Here is a 22,960-nt window from a genome sequence, read left to right as displayed (position 1 = left end):
AGTGTAATCTCTGTTCTTCACATAAAATCATATAGAGGCGGTCAGTAATAGAGGTCTGTTACCGTTGTAGCAGCACAGATGGTTCTCGGCTGTGATGACATAAACCACCTTGTCCCAAATAGAATGTGCGCAGCTTTCCCGTCTTATTCTAGTAGTCTTCGCCCGTTTCCCTTTGTAGTAGTAGTTTCGTCCCATCCTGTTTTCACATTTTTGCTACTTCTCTGTAGTCGTATTGTTCTCACCGACCCTATGAGTCGCTATCCGGTTCATTGAGGGAAGGAGACTGTAATCGTAAGAACATCTCTCAGTAAATAACTGGCGAGATGTTGCCAGGTAACTGCCATAACATAGTAGTTGCATTTAGAGTTCCTTTCGTCACTGTTTTTAGTGTATAGATATTTTGGGCGTACAAACAGATACGGTGCTGCATCTAAATCAGTATGAAATTGTCATATGAAAAGTCAAAGTTAAATCTATAACAGACAAGCTCTTATTACTGGTGGTAATTTTTTGAAGAGTGGGACGCAAAGAATTACACTTTCACTTCGGATATGGTGTTTTGACTGAGTTGCAGAAATAACGGCTGTGGTTTCCGTGGGAGTTCATGCTTAGGAGCCCAGTGTCATGAGAAGAGACGAAATTCCCGGAATGGACGATGCTGTGCGCTGCGCGTAACACTGGGTCGTGAATGTCGTGGACAAAAATATGTGAATGGCATGCGCGCATGCATATGGTGTCGGAGTTTTCCAAGATGTAAATACTATCGTGTAATTGGCCAGCCAAAGAAATAAAGAGACCGAGCTATAGACATGCGCATTGTTTTAAAATGAGGCCGCGTTCATTGTCAATACATCCCAGAGATGGCAGCACCGTATGGCAGATGGAATTTTAATGCCAGCGGCGAGAATGAGAACTGTTTTAAAAACTTAAAATGGCGACGTTTTCCTTACTTGAACAGCGTGCAATCATTCGTTTTCTGAATTTGCGTGGTGTGAAACCAATTGAAATTCATCGACAGTTGAAGGAGACATGTGGTGATGGAGTTATGGATGTGTCGAAAGTGCGTTCGTGGGTGCGACAGTTTAATGAAGGCAGAACATCGTGTGACAACAAACCGAAACAACCTCGGGCTAGCACAAGCCGGTCTGACGACATGATCAAGAAAGTGGAGAGAATTGTTTTGGGGATCGCCGAATGACTGTTGAACAGATCGCCTCCAGAGTTGGCATTTCTGTGGGTTCTGTGCACACAATCCTGCATGACGACCTGAAAATGCGAAAAGTGTCATCCAGGTGGGTGCCACGAATGCTTACGGACAACCACGGCTGCCCGTGTGGCATGTTGCCAAGCAATGTTGATGCACAACGACAGCGTGAATGGGACTTTCTTTTCGTCAGTTGTGACAATGGATGAGACGTGGATGCCATTTTTCAATCCAGACACAAAGCGCCAGTCAGCTCAATGGAAGCACACAGATTCACCGCCACCAAACAAATTTCGGGTAACCGCCAGTGTTGAAAAAACGATGGTGTCCATGTTCTGGGACAGCGAGAGCGTAATCCTTACCCATTGCGTTCCAAAGGGCACTACGGTAACAGGTGCATCCTACGAAAATGTTTTGAAGAACAAATTCCTTCCTGCACTGCAACAAAAACGTCCGGGAAGGGCTGTGCGTGTGCTGTTTCACCAAGCCAACGCACCCGCACATCGAGCAAACGTTACGCAACAGTTTCTTCGTGACAACAACTTTGAAGTGATTCCTCATGCTCCCTACTCACCTGACCTGGCTCCTAGTGACTTTTGGCTTTTTCCAACAATGAAAGACACTCTCCGTGGCCGCACATTCACCAGCCGTGCTGCTATTGCCTCTGCGATTTTCCAGTGGTCAAAACAAACTCCTAAAGAAGCCTTCGCCGCTGCCATGGAATCATGGCGTCAGCATTGTGAAAAATGTATACGTCTGCAGGGCGATTACGTCGAGAAGTAACGCCAGTTTCATCGATTTCGGGTGAGTAGTTAATTAGAAAAAAAATCGGAGGCCTTAGATCTTGAATGCACCTCGTACGTCGTTGGTTGAGGTTTCTGCAGCGTGCGCGTATCAGCACGTACTGGTTTTGTCTTCCAGCCCAACCACTGGTTTTCAGTTCAGAGTACTCCACTCAGCGTTGTGTATTCTATGTTTGCTTTGCGTGTCTGTCATAGGAACATTATTTCATTTATACTGATAAACTACACTGACCACCCGCCCAGATAACCGAGCGCGTTAATGCGCGGCAGTCGGGACACGAGGAGACGAGCCTGGCCTGGATCAAATACACCTTGCGGATTAACGAGAGCTGGTGAGCGCGCCAGCCTGGATGTGGCTTTTAGGCGGTTTCCCTCATCCCAATAGGTAAACACCAGGATGCTAACAAAGCTCCGTCTCCGATGCACGCTACGCAAACATTTCTCACACTTGCAGATCAGATTTATTATAGACGCAGACAGGCGTGATACACAGATTTCGTCCTGGAGGTGAGTAAGAGACTGATGACTTTATATCTTCAGTCTCTTTAACAGTAGAACCACCGAGGGGATATTTTTGTCCCATAGTAAAATTATTACTCCTGTACCTCGAATAAATGTTTATGGAAGTGGATGAGGGTTCATGACTTTAAATATTCTTTTAGTCTAGTTAATTCTGAATTAAAAGCCAGCGCTATCATTTCTATAGTTTTCGAGGAGAAAAATAAAAATTAACGTAGAACGGCCGACGTGAGATTTTTGTCCCATTATATAAACATAGCCGTGCCGAGTGCTTCACTTTATTGGTAGCCTTTATTGGATCTGCTGCTGCAATGAATATATGAAGCTTTTAAGTATGGGGTCTTTGACGGAGTGAAACTTTATTTAAACAGAACAAACAGACGCTGAAAAGTAAAATAGCATGGATCGTTGTCGCGGTCTGACGGACGAGCCGATGTCAGCTTTCACATATAATACCGAATAACGACGAATGTCAGCACACAGTAATCAAAGTTCTATACATCGGTATGTATTTCCAACCCGTGAACATTTCAAGTTTTGTGCCTAAGAACTACGATTTGCGGACAGCATTGGTTTTCTGTTATCATTTGAAGAAAACTGCAGCAGAATCGCATCGAATGCTTGTCGAATCTTTCGGCGAACATTCTCTTGGGAAAACACAATGTGTCCAGTGGTTGTTAAAAAAAATTGAGGGGTGATGATTTTGACGTGAGAAACGACGAGCGCGGGAAACCACCGAAAAAGACGATGACAACGAATTGCAGGCCTTAGAGCATGAGAAGATACTCATACAGGAACTCGCTGATCAAGTGAATGTGACGCAGTCGTTTCTACGTCGAATAGTGGCGGGTGATGAAAAATGTATATACTTTAAGAATCCTAAGCGTCGTAAATCATGGGTGAATCCAGACAAACCATCGACATCCACTGCGAGGCAAGATCGCTTTGGAAAGAAGACAATGCTCTGTGTTAGGTGGGATCAAAGGGCGTCATCTATTATGAGCTGCTAATGGCAGCATGAAGTGAAAATTGCGACTCCACGGCAGCACGCGCAAGCAGTAGTGTGGTTTGCAGAAACAAAACCGCCGATTATTGTGCAAAGAAATAATCGTCGTGCGTATGAATGTGATCCACCTCATGTGAAAACAATTAAGGAATGGTATAGGAAGTTTCTGGCAACAGGAAGTGTTCTGAAACATTGTGGCGGTGCACTTTACGGAGTTTCAGAAGAGATAGAGGAGGACATCAGACAAATGTTTCTCCGATGCCCACGTACGTCAATTGTCAAGCATCTAGGCAACATGATGTACCTCGATCAACATTGCATCGTGTAGTTCACCAGCGTCTTCGTATGTGTGCTTACAAAGCGCAAGTACTGCAACATCTGACGCTGAACGACAAACCACGCCCTCAACAATTTGCTGCGGATATGCTGCAGCATATTGATATGGACGCCAGCTTTCTGGAAAGATGTTTATTCTCAGATAAGGCAACTTTTCATCTATCAGGAAAGGTTAATAGGCATGATGTTCGGATTTGGGGTTCGCAAAATCCGAACGTTGTCATTGAACATGTTCGAGATAGCCGTAAACTAAACGTCTGGTGCGGGCTAATGCACGACGGGATTGTTGGACCGTTCTTCTTTGCGGAACAAACAGTGAATGGGTCAGTGTATCTGGACATGGAGCAGTTTGTGTACCCTCAGATACAACTTGCAACCCAACATCATTTTTCAACAAGGTGCAGCCCCGCAACATTGGTCAACGGCTGTTAGCAAGTTCCTGAATAGGAAATTTCCCAATCGTTAGATCGGACGCGGAGGACCCATTGCTGGCCACAACGTTCCCCCGACATTACGTCGCTTGATTTGTTATTGTGGGGATTCGTGAAGGACCGCGTGTATGCGACCAAAGTGGGCGATATTCCTACGTTGCAACATCGTATTGCTAATGCGATTGCAACAATAACAAAGGAAATGTTACAAAGAACTTGGCAAGAAATTAAATATAGACTCGATATTTTTCGTCTACAAATGGTTCACATGTAGAGGTGTATTGATGATAAATAAATAAATTTATTGAGATGCTCTACAATGTGGAGCATTTTTCACGTTCGTAACTATGAAAATGTACGAAGATGGCTCGCTGACTGGTTCACTTCAAAAGAACTGCCTTTTTTTTGCGTGGCATTTATAACCTGCTGGAGAAGTGTGAGAATACAAATAGCAATGGAGATTATTTTGAATAAAATATTGTGTATGGGTTTCAAACACAGACATGTAATTATTTTAACAAAATTGAAATAAAACGTTTCTGAGAACATGTACTTCCGCTTTTCCAATTTTCCTTGCAGCTTTGTTCGTTCCACGAATAACGCCAATTTTACTAATCTATCAGTGTCGCCTCATCCGAAGGGCAACCACGTCGTCTCCGTAATAGAAAAGGCAATAGAGGCGTTTCTGCCACAATGGTACTGCCAAAGTTGCTATGGTTGGTATTGTTCAAGATAACGTTGATGAACAGTTACAGCTAAGTGTTAGAAAATTCTGCCATGCACTTACAAAAAAGGAGTCGTAAGTCAGGTAAACGATAATTGTCAATAATACGGTTTTCAGTACAGAAGTTGAAGCTCTTGCTGGATTGAAGTGGAATGTACAGGAGATAGGCAAAATAGTGTGAACACCTATACTTACTTGGGAATGGTTTATTAATAAGGGGTTGGACCCCCCCCCCCCCCCCCCTATTTGCCTGTAATACAGCTGCAATTCTTCTCGGAATACTGGCATACAATTATTTATAGTCTGCAGGGAAATGTTCTGTCACTCTTCGATCAGAACCTCTTCTAACTCCTGTAGTGACGAGGGAGGCGGAAATCTGCTCCAGAGTCTGCGCTCCAATACAGCCCACAAGGGTTTGATAATGTGCAAGTCTGGGAACTGTGCTGGCCAGGGAAGACGCTGCAGTTCAGTTGCATGCTCGTAATACCACGATTTTACTGTACTGGCTGTGTGAATGGGTGCATTATCGCTCTGCTATATGACATCATTGTTGGGGAACAGCATTTGAATCAGTGCATCTGATCACCTAAAATGTTCACATGATCGTTGGCTGTAACACGGCCTTTAAGAGTAATGATGGGACCTGCAAAGTACCATGATATGACTGTCCACACCATCACACTTCCACCTCCATGCTTAACCGTTGGAACCAAGCAATCAGGATCGCAGGCTTCTTTTAGCATTCTCAAGACGTAAACTCGGCCAGGTGTTGGAAATGATGAAAACGTTGATTCGTCGGACCATATGACGTGTTTCCACTGACCAGCCGTTCAGGATTTAGCTCGTGACACCATATTTTACGCTTCTTTGCGTTGGTTGTCATCACTAATGTTTTCGGTATAGCAGCTTTCCATGATTATTCGCTTTATGGAGTTCTCGGCGGACGGTGTAGACAGATACAGTATCTCGCAGATGGCTATTGAACTCTGCAGTCACTTTAACCGCTGTAGTTTTGTGTTGTTTCGACAAAATTCGTGTTAGCATACGACGATCTCTGTCATTCGGCCTCTGAATGCAAATACAAAGTGCCCACTACTCGTAAACAACATCCACTGATGTCTAGCCTGTACTGAACACGCACAGTGCAGCGCAACGCGCGCCTTACCTGCGTTGTTGACCGTGAAACAAAAGGATCCCATTACTACCACTGTTCACATTATTTTGCCTATCTACTGTAGTTACTACTGATATTGGAACTCCTAGTTAGCGTGGAAAGCAAAATGTTCTTTAGGAGAATTGCGGCTCTTTGCCATAACCTTAAACATTTGACGTACGATTTTTCTTTGAATGCTTGGCGCTTATTTATATACAAATCTGGTCCCAAGTTTATTCAAAAATGCACTGAAACTGAGGCATGTAGAGCGTTGGAAGGTGAAGAATGACTATTACCGGTAGGAGAGCTTGTGGCTCTCTTGCTGTTCTGAATTTTAGGGGTGTCATTGAATCCAAAGGAATATAGGTGGACCTTCTTTCGTCAAGGAAACGGCGGAAACAATTTTACAGGTCTATGATCTCAGATGTCCGCAGCTAGTGGTCTCGCGGTAGCGTTCTCGCTTCCCGAGCACGGGGTCCCGGGTTCGATTCCCGGCGGGATGCTGTGAAACCTATGTCCATGCGAAGGTGACACCAGACAGTACTACGAACGACTGCCAGGGTAGGGAAATATACAAATAATACCAGGATACTTAACTGTGCTGTGGCCCCCGAGCGCCGCGGTGGAAGTGTACTAGACGCGGTGTGCTACTTATGAGAGCAGAACAGGCAGTAAGTAGCGGACGCGAACGAGGAAGCAGATTGGTAAACCAGAGTGGTAAAAGTACTAACATACACATTTGCCACTCCTATTTACGAGTTCTCGTTACTGATCAACAGGGAAAGTAGCGAAACCTTACAGTCTATGCTGACAGAAAGTAATATGGCAATTAATAGCTAGCAGCAATAGCACTAAAAGGACACATTAAAAGTGGGTTCAATTTAGTAGTCATGGGATAAAATGAAAAATATGTAAACTTTTATTAAGATAGGTCAATTTACAGCTGTGTAAAATGAACTAGCTGGCCTTGCGGACTCACTATAGGAAACAGGCATATGCCGTACATTCGTTCAGCCTATTGAAAGCCGCAAAAATAATGGCAAAAAAACTCTGACCCAATTAAGAAGTATACATGTGTGGCATACAGTAATCAGGGACCAGAAAGAGAAGGAAATGAGGCTGGTCGCTGCTTCAAAAAAGAAAAGTTATTCAGCAGAACTGCGTGCTTAAGCGTAGTTTGCTCGTTCAAAGTGTATCCTAGTTTAGAAAGAAGTGTCACTTGCTATATTCTTGTCAGATTGCCGAGCAACATCGATATTTGGTTGTTATTATTTATGCATAATGTTATTTCATACTGTCTTTGTGATATCGTAATAGGTGTGAATTTTCATGGTAGTAGCCATGAGGGACTACTGACAACAGCAAGAAAAGGGACGTGCCGATGTAAGCGTCGCTGCCGGGCGTGTTTTGCAAACGTCAGTGATTCGCGGCTGTCGTGGAACAGCTGAGCGCGGGTGGTGCCGCTCGCGGAGGTTGCAGGAACTAATTTGTCGTCCCGGCTGTAGTCCCGCGCTTCCTCGCCAGTCTGTGTGCGGAGGCTGGTGGGTGACTACAGTGACAAGTGTGTGTGTGCGCGCGCGCGCGCGGAAAGTCTGGAACGGAGAGGCAACTGACTGTGGCTCTGAACTCATTAATAGTACTACCACCGTCTTAATTGCGTCACGTGTCTCTTGTGAGTATTCTTGTAATCTGTGTGGCCCAAACGCGCTCTTCGTTTCTTATAGCCAGGTAGTCTGGTGTGCTTTGTGTCGTATGCTTCCGGGAGTATTTTTATGGTGATGAATCTCTGTGTGCAGGCCATCAGATCCCAAGGCAACCCAAAGTTTTAAGCGTGTTAAACGTGTACGAAAAAAAAAAGTGCACGTAGTGATGAGATCGGTCAGACTAGAAATATCTTTAAGCGGTGAAGATGCTTGTGAGCTGATGTTTTTTACTGTGTAAAAGAGGATGTTAGAAATAAACTGCAAATATTCGGCTGTGTCAGTGTTTGTGGCATGAAGTGAGGTTTCTTCGCAAATAACGTAGCTGCTCAATGCAAGTGTAAGTAATTAGGACGAAGATCTCATTGTAAAGTCCTGCAATGTAAAATGAAGCAGAATCCACATCACTTAGGTAGAGTTAAAAGTGAACATATGCGTACTACGCAATGGTCGTACCCTTCGTCGAGAGCATAAATTAAAGGGCGGTGTGTTTTGCAGAAGACTGACCAAACATCGATGACCTATTTCGTAGTCATATGCTGATAGCCCCCAGTGATCCTGACGTCAGCGGCTGTCACCCATGACTAACAACTGCCCTCTTACGTTCTTGTTTCGTGGATTGCTGTGGCATATGATATGGCCTTGGATGTGCCATCGATACTACGTCCTCAAAGTATTCCTGCTAATTGACACTATAAGGAATCCGAAAAACGACAAGGACAATCATACCAATATCGCTAGTTAGAATACTATCCGCGCTGATAATGCCATACTGTTGCGCTTATGCAAAATAAAAAAAAATGTGGATATGATATGATGTCACATCATACTGCTCCACCCAAGATATTTCCTCGCTCAGCGACGTTGTAGAAAGATCATACAAAATTTCATCTCTAGTTCTTTCGTCGGTTGCAAAACTGTTGTATCGCTTGGTGATTTGAATTTATATTTTCGTGTTGCATTTACGGAAATCAGTAATGCTATTAACTTGCACTGGTAAATACATTTTGCGCGTATCACGGCCTGTGGAATTAGCGAACGCACCAGGGCTTGGAGTCTCTTGTGCTGTTTTGTGTTTGTGTGCTGCAGAACTGTCTCCCTGGTAGAATTGCCACCAATACATTAATTTGTGAAAGAGAAAAGAAAGACAGTGAGTGTACTACTGGAAACGGTTCTGGAGTGAGCCACCTGTTGCAGAAATGTAGTACTACTACTTCTTCTTCGGTCAGTTCTATGATGTAACGAATTGGATCCAGGATATGTACGCATATTTGTTTCTATATCGCTGTGTCGTGGTATTATAAACATTAAAAGTATGCCATAATTTGCAGGGACAGCACGAATCATGGTGTTATTGATGACAGGAAAAAAAAATTGACTAGTAGTGTACACGGTCAAAAGAAACTGTCAGTGTTATCCTTCTGCAGATATACAAAGCATAGGACATACATCCGCGAGGGCTCTTATTACTTCTTGACTTCTATTCCACTTCCCCCCCCCCCCCCCCCTGTCCCCGCACACACACACACACACACACACACACACACACACACACACACATTTCAACGTTTTGTTATAAGTCAATGCTTAGAGTTAGTGACACCTGCCACAGCAGCAACCAGTCACATTATGGACTTCGTCACACGTTCTGTTCTGTTCACCGTTGTCACATCGCACTGCTACCTCAGATGCCAGTTGCCAGTCATTTGTTACGATGCTAGTGGTCGGTAGCGAAGAATAGTGATTTGTTTTCATTGTCCCACTGTAAGGCGTGTTTTTTTCCCTTCAGGAGTGAAGAAGAGCGATAAGAGTATTGCCATCCTGCTAAGCAAACCTAATAATGCATATTAACGGGGAACGCGTGATTGCATCGTGAACAGAAACACTCAGCTTTTGCTGCCGCAACTCTATGTATGCCCAATCAATATGAACCAACATCGCCTCCTCCCATTTCTTTACTATCAATCATTCTATTATTTTAATAGAAGAGTGGTTCAGGCATGCCGCGGGAAGCGTTGTCTGAAGTAGTGCATTAACAAATTTTAGAGTAGACCTATGTTGTACTTTTGGAATATCTGTCCACAACGCAAAAATTAAATCATTGATCGCCTTCCGGTTACATGTTACGATTAATCGGGAAATTGTGTTGCTTTCCATTTGGTAAAATAGTAAATCCGTATGGACCACGTACATTTTCATTCTCAGCCGCGTGGTCAGATACAAAAATTGGATGGTTCGTAACTGTTTAATCACTGTAAGCACATCCTCCTTAAACCTACATCATCTTGGTTCGTTCAGCATTTGTAATCTCTGGTTAATGTGTATAGTCTTTGCATGGCAACAGTGCAACGGAGGTTGTTACATCTTGGCAATTCACGCAGCCTGCGGAGGAAAGTACAATGGGAAATTAATGCATTTCAGCAGTTGCGAAAGTATTCTGCTCAAAACATACAATACTGGTAGACATTCAGAAGCTAATTTCAGAACTAAGCAGTGTTACAAATTATGACTATTCAGTCACTTGCAGCGTTTGAAAGTGTTTGTAAATCATGTGCCACACTATTAAAACAATGCATTTCACACACTAATAAATAGTTCGTTGAATGAGTTCATTTGTTTCAAGAATGCTTTATTTTTTCGTATTCTTTCTACTTTGTGCTTGATCGTCCACAAGCTTTTAGGGCCGGCTTCAATCGAAGTGGTATTTTACCATTGCCTGTACTTCATTTGCTAGTCGTGAGCCGAAGATGTCTTTTAACTTAAGTAAACATGTTTTAACGGATGGAGAGGGCGAGCATGCTTTTTAAGAAACATTTGCATTATTGCAAAGGAATGTTGGTGTAGATAGAAATGTGTTAAAATTATTTTTACTGTTGTTGTTCATGTGACAAAATGTTCGTTCCCCCCCGACAGAAAAATGAAATATTTGTTAGGATGTTCTCTTTGTAATGAATAAAGCTGCTCAATCTATTATTTATTTAGTTCACCATGAGGTATGGAGTGGAAAATTAGGAGACAGTAATTATACTTCGTGCTTTACTAGTGTCGCTTAATGCTAGAACCGCCGGATTTTTCGAACCACCCGAAAAATGCCATCTGGAGAAAAAAAAGTCCCATCCTTTTTACTGTAAGGCGAGGGTTTTTATGTAAGAAAAAGCAACTGAAATCGCCTGTTTTGTTTAGAATTGAAACATTAAATATAATCATGTTATATATTTCCAAATTTTAAAATAGTTAATTTTTATCACTTCAACTTAAAATACGCAAACATTTCAAAATTTTTCGCAGTATCATCAAATAATCTTCTCGGTTATAGAAATACAGCCAAATCCAAAAGTTTTCGGTACAAAATATTACCCAAGTAATCAAGAACACACTGTACAATCAGTAGGTCACTATTGTCTGATACAATTAGACAAAAATAAACATCACAGATGTGTAAAAGTAAATATATTCTTTTTAGATACCTATAGATCATCGTTGTCTTTGACAGAGCTTTGCAGTTTGCGCTAACTTAGCAAATCGTAAAAACACAATTCTTCCAAACTGGTTTGTCACGCGATACACATTTATATGAACTTTCCCCTTCTTTCAGAGTTTTTCATACCTGGTAGGAGCTGCGGCATCCGTCTAACATCTGATGGTTCTTTCTGAATAGCCAGAGCTCTGATCCTCCTTTCTGTATATCTTTAGTAAATTCCTCAGCGACCTTTTATTTTCATGTTTGTTGCTTCTCTGTAGTTTACCCAAGCATTGATAATTGCGAAATGTAGAATATTATAAAAAGTACAGAGGCCACCTTCTTCCATCGGCTTCCACTGAGTACTAACACGAACAGCTGCTAGCATGAGTTTCTTAGAAGTAGATACCTTAGGGGTTGCGAAGCAACTCAAATCGCTTGATACGGGCAAGTCTTCAGGTCCAGATTGTATACCGATTAGGTTTCTTTCAGATTACGCTGATACAATAGCTCCCTACTTAGCACTCATATACAACCGCTCCCTCACCGATAGATTTGTACCTACAGATTGGAAAATTGCGCAGGTCGCACCAGTGTTTAAGAAGGGTAGTAGGAGTAATCCATCTAACTACAGACCTATATCATTGACATCGGTTTGCAGTAAGGTTTTGGAGCATATACTGTATTCAAACATTATGAATCACCTCGAAGGGAACGATCTATTGATACGTAATCAGCATGGTTTCAGAAAACATCGTTCTTGTGCAACGCAGCTAGCTCTTTATTCGGACAAAGTAATGGCCGCTATCGACAGGGGATCTCAAGTTGATTCCGTATTTCTAGATTTCCGGAAAGCTTTTGACACCGTTTCTCACAAGCGACTTCTAATCAAGCTGCGGGCCTATGGGGTATCGTCTCAGTTGTGCGACTGGATTCGTGATTTCCTGTCAGGGAGCTCGCAGATCGTAGTAATACACGGCAAATCATCGAGTAAAACTGAAGTGATATCAGGTGATCCCCAGGGAAGCGTCCTGGGACCTCTGATGTTCCTGATCTATATAAATGACCTGGGTGACAATCTGAGCAGTTCTCTTAGGTTGTTCGCAGATGATGCTGTAATTTACCGTCTAGTAAGGTCATCCGAAGACCAGTATCAGTTGCTATGCGATTTAGAAAAGATTGCTGTATGGTGTGGCAGGTGGCAGTTGACGCTAAATAATGAAAAGTGTGAGGTGATCCACATGAGTTCCAAAAGAAATCCGTTGGAATTCGATTACTCGATAAATAGTACAATTCTCAAGGCTGTCAATTCAACTAAGCACCTGGGTGTTAAAATTACGAACAACTTCAGTTGGAAAGACCACATAGATAATATTGTGGGGAAGGCGAGCCAAAGGTTGCGTTTCATTGGCAGGACACTTAGAAGATGCAACAAGTCCACTGAAGAGACAGCTTACACTACACTCGTTCGTCCTCTGTTAGAATATTGCTGCGCGTTGTGGGATCCTTACCAGGTGGGATTGACGGAGGACATCAAAAGGGTGCAAAAAAGGGCAGCTCGTTTTGTATTATCACGTAGTAGGGGAGAGAGTGTGGCAGATATGATACGCGAATTGGGATGGAAGTCATTACAGCAAAGACGTTTTTCGTCGCGGCGAGATCTATTTACGAAATTTCAGTCACCAACTTTCTCTTCCGAATGCGAAAATATTTTGTTGAGCCCGACCTACATAGGTAGGAATGATCATCAAAATAAAATAAGAGAAATCAGAGCTCGAACAGAAAGGTTTAGGTGTTCGTTTTTTCCCGCGCGCTGTTCGGGAGTGGAATGGTAGAGAGATAGTATGATTGTGGTTCGACGAACCCTCTGCCAAGCATTTAAATGTGAATTCCAGAGTAGTCGTGTAGATGTACTCGAGAATACTTTTTGACTATCTGGTTAACATAATCTACTCCATACTTAGTTCCGCTGTAACATTTTACTGTGTCAGTTCCAGTTCGTACATATGGATGCAAGGCACTGATAATTACTACGTTCTTCCCTGGCGATCGAGTACACCCCTTCTAATTTGTTGTATTGTACCAAGCAGCTTGTTCGGTTTTTCAGATGTGCTGGTAAAAGTGAGGTGAAGAAATTGGCACGCGTAAAATTTCCTTTTTGTAGGCATGGACCTAAGAGTTTGTTCATTATAAATTTACTAAGACGTTCACCATCATGACTAGTTTCATCTTTTCCAAGATACAGGAAATCGTACAGCTTATACTTGGAATTTTTATCCACGGCCATCCAGTGTTTCAGCCCATACCTCAGGCTTTGAAGTCATGAATGAAGTGAACGACATCTACAGTTGGAAGGATGCAACTAGTGATCGACACAAATATGTAGACCAGGAATGCTTTAACTGCTTCTTATGAATCGCTCCTATAAATCTGACACGAGAGCGAACTTCTCACTTTTTAGTCACTCCGACAGCGTCGAGTTCAAATCAAAGGTGAGGAACGGCATGATGTCCCTGACACGACTGCGCGATGTCACGGATTTGTAAAATTGTGTTCCCGCTTTCCTCTGACCAAAGAAGCTCCGCTTGTGTTCCTTCTGATTCTGTGGCATTCCGAACATAGAGAATAGCAAGACATGCATGAAACTTTTCTAAAGGGAAGCCGTGTGTTTCAGTGCATTACTGAATGTTGGAGAATAAATTTGGCAGTAAACAAATAACAAGCTCACGAGAAAAAAATCACTGATACAACACATTTTCATGTATGGAGAAGGACTGGAATTATTCCGAAGAACTTTTTCGTTGTCCACCTATTGCAGGAGTTAAGAACTACTACCCACTTTGTCCCATCGGGAGCTTCTACCTCCGTACCGAGTAAGCATCTTTTATGTGAATTATTCTACTTTAGCATGTGCCCGGCTGTCAGATGCCGCACATCTAATTTCGTAATTGCATGATGGCAGCAGACACACTAAAGGCTACAAACAATGTGCAATAATCTGTTGCGCTTAGTTTATTCAATGGGACGAAAAAGTCACGTAGGCTGTTTTAGGTATTTATTATTTTTTGCTCAGGTTATCAATTGATAGCGCTGACTTTTATTGCTAAATGAACTAGCCTAAGAAATACTAAGTTAAGAACCATCATCCACCTCCTAAAACAGTCAGAGGGAGAGGGGTTAAATTTTGCTGTAAGACAGAAATATTCTTTGGACGGTTCTAGTGTTAAAGGGTCAAGGCAAAAGTGACACAAGCGGCCGATTGGGATACCAGGGGTGTCTAAAGTGTGCAAAACATAATTAGTAGCGTAAACTGACACAGGTGAATGTACACGAGAACAGAAGCCAAAATGCTCCTGTATACATGGGTCCGCAAACGTGCCGTTTGCGAGATAGTTGCGAATTTGTGGTCGCGAGCTTCCACTAACTTCGAAATCAAATGTTGCACTAGTTCGAGTAAATGTATTTAAAACGTAAACTTTCCGATTGTCTCCATTGCCTATCTTAACAAGAAATTGAATGATACTTACATACATTAGGCGCGGTTCTCACTGAGGCAATACGATTTGGTATAAGACACGTTGCAATAAAGGTCACGCGACGCCTCGGTTTCCCTGCGATACTGCTGTCCCCACAGGGACGATACGACGAACAAGACGACACAGCTGCCGGCAATAGCATCGCGTGTGGCACGTCGCTGCCGGCCTCGCCGCGGACAGCTACCAAATATGTCAGGTATTTTCTCGGGACTGGAAACAGATATGGTTCTCCTTCCAGCGTTAAAAATATTTCCGATATGTTAACTACATTTGGTATGCAGCATTGTATGACCTAAAATGCACCAAACGCAAATTGCATACATAACAATTTTTACCATCAGTTTTTAAATTCGTGGAAATTTCGTGACATTTAACTTACTGGTGAGTTTTCTTCACATATTATACACACTGAGGTAACACAAGTCTCAGGATAAGGTCTAATATCTGTCTGATCTTTTGCCTGATGTAGTGCGGCAACTCGACGTTATTTCACGCAGTGTTGCTTGTCTGTTAGCCCGCATCTCGTGGTCGTGCGGTAGCGTTCTCGCTTCCCACGCCCGGGTTCCCGGGTTCGATTCCCGGCGGGGTCAGGGATTTTCTCTGCCTCGTGATGGCTGGGTGTTGTGTGCTGTCCTTAGGTTAGTTATGTTTAAGTAGTTCTAAGTTCTAGGGGACTGATGACCACAGCAGATGAGTCCCATAGTGCTCAGAGCCATTTGAACCATTTTTTGCTTGTCTGTTAGCACTAACAACTCTACACAAACGCTGCTGCTCTCGGTCGTGAAGACCGTCGGCCACTGCGTAATGCCTGATATTGGGTATTCTCGGCACCCTCTTGACACTCTGGACCCCGGAATATTGAATTCCGGAACTATTTCCGAAGTGGAATGTACCACGACTCTAGCTCTAACTACCATTCCGCATTAAATCCCGTCATGTGGCGATAATCACATCGGGAACCTTTTCTCATATATTACCTGACCACAAATGACGGCTCCGCTACTGCACTGTCTTTTTATACCTTGTGTTCGCGATACTACCGTCATCTACACTCCTGGAAATTGAAATAAGAACACCGTGAATTCATTGTCCCAGGAAGGGGAAACTTTATTGACACATTCCTGGGGTCAGATACATCACATGATCACACTGACAGAACCACAGGCACATAGACACAGGCAACAGAGCATGCACAATGTCGGCACTAATACAGTGTATATCCACCTTCCGCAGCAATGCAGGCTGCTATTCTCCCATGGAGACGATCGTAGAGATGCTGGATGTAGTCCTGTGGAACGGCTTGCCATGCCATTTCCACCTGGCGCCTCAGTTGGACCAGCGTTCGTGCTGGACGTGCAGACCGCGTGAGACGACGCTTCATCCAGTCCCAAACATGCTCAATGGGGGACAGATCCGGAGATCTTGCTGGCCAGGGTAGTTGACTTACACCTTCTAGAGCACGTTGGGTGGCACGGGATACATGCGGACGTGCATTGTCCTGTTGGAACAGCAAGTTCCCTTGCCGGTCTAGGAATGGTAGAACGATGGGTTCGATGACGGTTTGGATGTACCGTGCACTATTCAGTGTCCCCTCGACGATCACCAGTGGTGTACGGCCAGTGTAGATCGCTCCCCACACCATGATGCCGGGTGTTGGCCCTGTGTGCCTCGGTCGTATGCAGTCCTGATTGTGACGCTCACCTGCACGGCGCCAAACACGCATACGACCATCATTGGCACCAAGGCAGAAGCGACTCTCATCGCTGAAGACGACACGTCTCCATTCGTCCCTCCATTCACGCCTGTCGCGACACCACTGGAGGCGGGCTGCACGATGTTGGGGCGTGAGCGGAAGACGGCGTAACGGTGTGCGGGACCGTAGCCCAGCTTCATGGAGACGGTTGCGAATGGTCCTCGCCGATAGCCCAGGAGCAACAGTGTCCCTAATTTGCTGGGAAGTGGCGGTGCGGTCCCCTACGGCACTGCGTAGGATCCTACGGTCTTGGCGTGCATCCGTGCGTCGCTGCGGTCCGGTCCCAGGTCGACGGGCACGTGCACCTTCCGTCGACCACTGGCGACAACATCGATGTACTGTGGAGACCTCACGCCCCACGTGTTGAGCAATTCGGCGGTACGTCCACCCGGCCTCCCGAATGCCCACTATACGCCCTCGCTCAAAGTCCGTCAGCTGCACATACGGTTCACGTCCACGCTGTCGCGGCATACTACCAGTGTTAAAGACTGCGATGGAGCTCCGTATGCCACGGCAAACTGGCTGACACTGACGGCGGCGGTGCACAAATGCTGCGCAGCTAGCGCCATTCGACGGCCAACACCGCGGTTCCTGGTGTGTCCGCTGTGCCGTGCGTGTGATCATTGCTTGTACAGCCCTCTCGCAGTGTCCGGAGCAAGTATGGTGGTCAATGTGTTCTTTTTTCCATTTCCAGGAGTGTATTTTTGTGCACATCGCACTTTCGTCATCTCGGCGTACAGCCCACTTAGTCTAAACAATGTCTTTTGTTTAACACGTGAATATAAAATCGATATATTTTGTGTTTTTCCTACTTTTTCTGATGGAAAGTGAAATAATTTGGAAATTATAAAATTAAATATCACATTATTAAACTAAAGAACAACAAAGTTTAGATTTTTATTGTCTTCATTCAGTTAACCACTAACAAAACGAATCATTCACAAGAACAGAATCAACTTCATCGTTATTATCGCAATCACCTGAAAACACTGCGACCTTAAGTTTCTGTGGAGGTCTAATGATGCCGTTGTCACGGGAATCGCTCTCAGGAGCATAAAAACATTCCAACATTCAGATCCGGATCGGAATTCTCAATAGGAACAGCAGAATAATCATCATCAAAAACCTTCGAAAAAACTGATTCGTTCATTTCCTATTTTTTTGGTACGTCTCTAAAAGTGGGAGGGACTTCAAAGGGAAAATGTAGCAATTTGAAATACCAAATTACAATCGGAATGCTATGAGTTCATGAAGACAATCGTGTTTGTTATGTTGACTACTGTCTAAACATCTAAATAGAAGTAGTAGTTGAAATAAATCACAGCGAATGGCATCTGTAGACAGCTTCTAGGAAACGAGAGTAAATCGTGGTCGGTCCGGATTGTGTTAATAGCTCGCACTTTCTTCGACGGTAGAATAGTGTACTACGTAATTCTTTGCGATTTTACTAAAACTTTATAAAAATCTCAGGAAGAACCTCAGCTGGAAATTTCTTATTAAATTTGTAGTACTTCTTTAAAACAGCAAAAAACAACCCATTTACACGATCACTAGATTTATATTTATATTTGAAGCTCCTATTAACCATACATTTTGAGGCCGCAGCTGTGTACTAAATACAGGTTGATTGCTCCAGAGAAGAAAAAAAACATCCAGCCACTGTCAATCATACTGTCTATTTAACAAATAGCGCCGTTACCGGTTTCGAACTTACAGGTTAGTTGGGGTAGTGGTGGCCTACAGCAAAAAACGGCGTAACGGCCTTTCTAGCTGTACCAGTACATCACAAATGTATATAATGTATATAAATATATAAGGTAAAACATATTACTACATAGAAACAAGCATGACTTAGGAAAGATTTGAGTACAGTTAGAGATGTTATATATCTACTGTAAAAAAAGTTGGGACGAAGTGCGTTTCTCCACAGGTGATTATTCAAGAAAGTAAATTTTTTACCCGAAAACCAGATCTTTACTGCCAACTCGATAACTTGTCGCCATATCTTTGCATGACCACAGAAAAACTGTATCACTGACTGTGGTAATATGTCAGAAACTTGTTCGTTGCGAACGAACACCTGAAAATCCTATTTAATCGTAAATTAAATCGGATTTCCGTACAGTGATAATGCAGTGTTGATCTAGCCTTGCGGATGATGGTAAAGAGGTAACTGAAAATCGGCGTACAGCGAGAAAGAATTTTGGCTAGTTGTACATAAATTACGATTTCTTTTACAGTAAGCAATGAAAATACTGTGTTAATCTGTAAAAGATTGCTAAATACATTATGCTGCTCTAGTAGTCAAAAAAGCTTAATTTAAACCTATTCCGAAAAAGTGCAATTCTTGCTGCGGTTGCTGGCTTAATTCACTGGAAAACTATCATTGTATAAAGTTTTTAATTGTTGTTTCCAGGCTATGTAGTGTGTTTATGGAGTCATGAACTGAATGTTAGTGGTGCTACTGCTAATATGGCTGAGAAATATTCAGTGTTTTCAAAATTCAAATCCCAGTCAGGCTACTAAGACGCGCGTTTGTCATGATTTCTCGTAATTGCTTGAGGGAAATGGAGTTTTCAGATCAAAAAGTCTTGCCCCACACTTCAGCTGAGCCGGTGCTCGATCTCCATTTGTCAGCTTGTCTAGTTTTCTTGACTGGATTGTCCGTAAATATTTGGCCTGTAGGGAACAAAGATTTACATTAATACGTTGTCTGACAAATAGGAATATGCCAAAATATGGGAGGTTCCCATGAATGAATATTTGTCACACGTGGCTGAGAGAACAGAACAGATGGGTAACAAATGACAACTACAAAACTTACGACTGAACATTGGATAAAAGTATGAGGAGAACGACCTGCGGAAGAACTTATTTCGATTAAATGTATGTAGCATAAACATTAATAGTGAAATATCTGTTGCGAATATGTCAAATATAAAGCCATTACTAAAATTTGTCGAAATCTTACGAGCATATTGCTCAAAGGTCGCTCTGACGCAACTGCATAATTACGCAAGGACGGCAAAATAAGTTGCTCACGAGTTAGATATTTCGCATTCATCAATGATTCAGTTGCAGGTCGATACATCACATACGGTGGTAACTCCTCGTTGATTTACACACAAATGGGCAACAATAAGACACCGTTGAACGTCATCTGGAAGCAGACTATTTTAAATGCGTGATCACATGTTTGGCGAAATGGGTATGTCAAAGAACACCTGCCGAACGAGATACACATTCCCACCAATGCGTAACAGTTGGACAGTTAGCATGAAAGCACTTGGCGTTGTTGTTATCGAACATCTGTTTTCTTTAAAGACGCAGTCATTAGTGCAGATTCTTACGGTCGCAAATTGAGGTCATGTAAATCTATACATTGACAACTGAGAGACTTTGGAAATCAAGCAAAGGCTTTTGTTTCGAGTTGTCGAGGCGATAAAATAACTTTAAACGAATTTTATGGCTGCTTAATGGATATAGATGTACTGAATGTGGAAGAACAAACGGTAAATTACCTATATGTCGTAGTTTCACAACTTAATTTCCAGAAGAGCTGGTGTGCAACTAAACGGTAATGTGGGTCGTGTAACGATGGTACTTCCGGCTACTCCACGTACTTAGATCAAAACAGTAAAGTAACACACATGCAGAAAGCATCCCGCGAGGTGTACACAACACGTATTCGTTGTCTGATGTAGAATACTGTAATAAGATCGCTAGTGCCGATTGTACCTCAAACACTGAGACGCCAGTATTTGCCCCGTCTTCTGAAAATAAACGCACCTCATAAGCTGCAAGTTCTCGAATGCAAAATTGATTTTTTTTAACTGTGGCTTTAGGCGGTTACTTGCCTAAGTTACGTAACATAAGATCAATACGCAGATTTCCTTCTTGACGACTTGCTGGCAGCTTATGTGCACGACGCCTTGACTATTTTGGAGTATTTGAAGCACAAAGAAACAGCTGCTACCTACAGTGTGGACTTTTGCGTCTGTACGCTTAGAAAAATCAGTAAACTTTCCCGAAACTTCACATTCCTTATTGACATATGAATTGATGGTATTTCAAGGTTCATTATTACGAATTCCGGTCTTCGAGCATCGATAGGTATTTTAATAGTTTCCATTCGTGTCTGTAATCGACGTATTATCGTCGTCAGCAGCAGTTAGTTATCGTGGAAAAGGTAGAATGTGTGTTTACTTCATGGTTACAAAAACGTGGATCTGCTTCTTGGGAGAATTCTGTAGTGTTTAACATAAAGTTATAGCTGTCGGTAATTGGAAGCTTGGTCTGAACATCACAGTAGTGTACTAGGCTCGGCCCTGTAAGAGATGATATGCCGCTGACTTCCTCAAACCTTTGAACTGTCTCACAGGAACCAACTGTTTAACTCTTTGAATACCAATTGTTTCTGGCTCAAACCACAATTTTATTCATTATTTTCAATACCAGTGCCTTTCCCACGAAACCGCCGATGCTGTTGCAAGACAGACATATAATGCTACTCTACGTGGTCGTGCGGTAGCGTTCTCACTTCCCACGCCCGGGTTCCCGGGTTCGATTCCCGGCGGGGTCAGGGATTTTCTCTGCCTCGTGATGGCTGGGTGTTGTGTGCTGTCTTTAGGTTAGTTAGGTTTAAGTAGTTCTAAGTTCTAGGGGACTGATGACCATAGATGTTAAGTCCCATAGTGCTCAGAGCCATTTGAAGCCAATGCTACTCTAACATACTTCAACGATTGTAGTGCATTGTAGCAGTCAACAGCGTTCGAAGTTACAGTCGGCGCGGAGATTGCGCTACGAAATCATGCGACATGTTTTTATTTTATTTTAATTTTTTTGTGATCTTATTGACGTCAGTGAGAGTGGAAATAAGTATATATTAAAGTTACTGTAAAGTAATTTCGGGTTTTTGCTACTGCTGTTATGAGTTGTTACGAAATGAAACCACTGAAGCAGTATTTACATATATATCTCATGAACTATTGGGTGTTTGAAAACTATACGTCCCAGTGGTTCCATAAACATTAAAACAATTGATAGTTTGCTTTTTCTCAATTTTTTCTCGTATTCGTTGCTTACTATGTTGATAGACGTCAGTTTTGTGAAAAAATTCAAACTATTCTTTTTTTTTGTATTGTTGGGACTCAAATGGTTAATGCAGACTTCAAACCACGGTACAACTCGACATTTTTCTAAATGTATCTTACTGTATATGGTTAATTTGTCTTGCACTTAAGCTGCTGGCAAATCGCCAAGAACGAAACTGACTTATTGATCGGATGTTACGTAATTTATTGTTTGGGACAAATAGTAACTCTGTTTACACTCAGTTTGAGGGCAAAGGAATTTTACATTCGAGAAGTTTAAAATCTAAGTTTTTTTAAAAAATAAGAAAGTGTACTTATCAGAGTGTTTCTTCATGGTTATACTTCAATTAAGTCGGGACTCCTAAGAACATACATATAGTACACTGAGGTGACGGAAGTTGAGATATCGTGTCGGTCCCCCTCCTGCCCGACGTAGTGCGGCAAGTCGACTTGGCATGGAATCAACAAGTCGTTGAAAGTTCTCAGCAGTAACATTAAGCCATGCTATCTCTACAGCCGCCCATAATTACGGAAGTTTTGCCGGTGCAAGATATTGTGCACGAATTGACCTCTCGATTATGCCCCACAAATGTTCGATGGGATTCGTATCGATCTGGGTGGCCAAACCATACGCTCGGACTGTCCAGAATGTTCTTCAAAGCGATCGCGAACAGTTGTGGCCCAATGACATGGCGCATTGTCATCCACAAAAATTTCATCGTTGTTTAGGAACATGAATTCCATGATTGGTTGCAGATGGTCTCCAAGCAACCGAACATAACCATTTCAGTCAGGGATCGTTTCACTTGGACCAGAGGACCCTGTCCATTCCATGCAAACACAGCCCACACCATCATGGAGCCACGACTAGCTTGCATAGTGTCTTATTGACAACTTGGGTCTATGGCTTCGTGGGGCTGCGCCACACTCTAACCCTACCATCATCTCATACAAACTGAAATAGGAACAGTGTTCGTGTCATATTGGGTCGGTTATGGCCACGAGTCCAGAAGAGGTACTGTATTTCTCCACACTGTCGTAACTCATGCGTTCGTTGTGCGTCCCACATTGATTTCTGTGTGGTGTTTCAGCTCTACGCAATCGCCGCTGCTCTCGGTCGTTAAGTGAAGGCCATCGGCCACTTCGTTGCCCGTGGTGAGAAGTAATGTCCGAAATGTGGTATCGTTGGCACATTCTTGACGTTGTGGATGTCAGAATATTGAATTCCGTAACGATTTCCGA

At 42.9% G+C, this 22,960-nt stretch overlaps 1 protein-coding gene across 6 annotated transcripts in view; it reads left to right on the top strand.

Annotated features, from left to right (window-relative positions):
* LOC126188174 (E3 ubiquitin-protein ligase RNF19A-like) overlaps positions 1-22,960 on the top strand; it is a 359,822-nt gene that overhangs the window by 157,182 nt on the left and 179,680 nt on the right. Inside the window, exon 1 of one of the 6 annotated variants that reach the window (XM_049929701.1) lies at positions 7,710-7,848. The exons of the other annotated variants lie outside the window; for them this stretch is intronic. The gene's annotated coding sequence lies outside the window, so the exon portion shown is untranslated. Of the gene's footprint in view, positions 1-7,709; positions 7,849-22,960 lie in introns of those variants that run through there. 6 annotated transcript variants of the gene reach the window in all.

This window comes from Schistocerca cancellata, chromosome 1 (assembly GCF_023864275.1).
Source record: "Schistocerca cancellata isolate TAMUIC-IGC-003103 chromosome 1, iqSchCanc2.1, whole genome shotgun sequence".
NCBI classification, from domain to species: Eukaryota; Metazoa; Arthropoda; class Insecta; order Orthoptera; family Acrididae; genus Schistocerca; species Schistocerca cancellata.
This window is presented reverse-complemented; position numbering and strand designations above follow the sequence as displayed.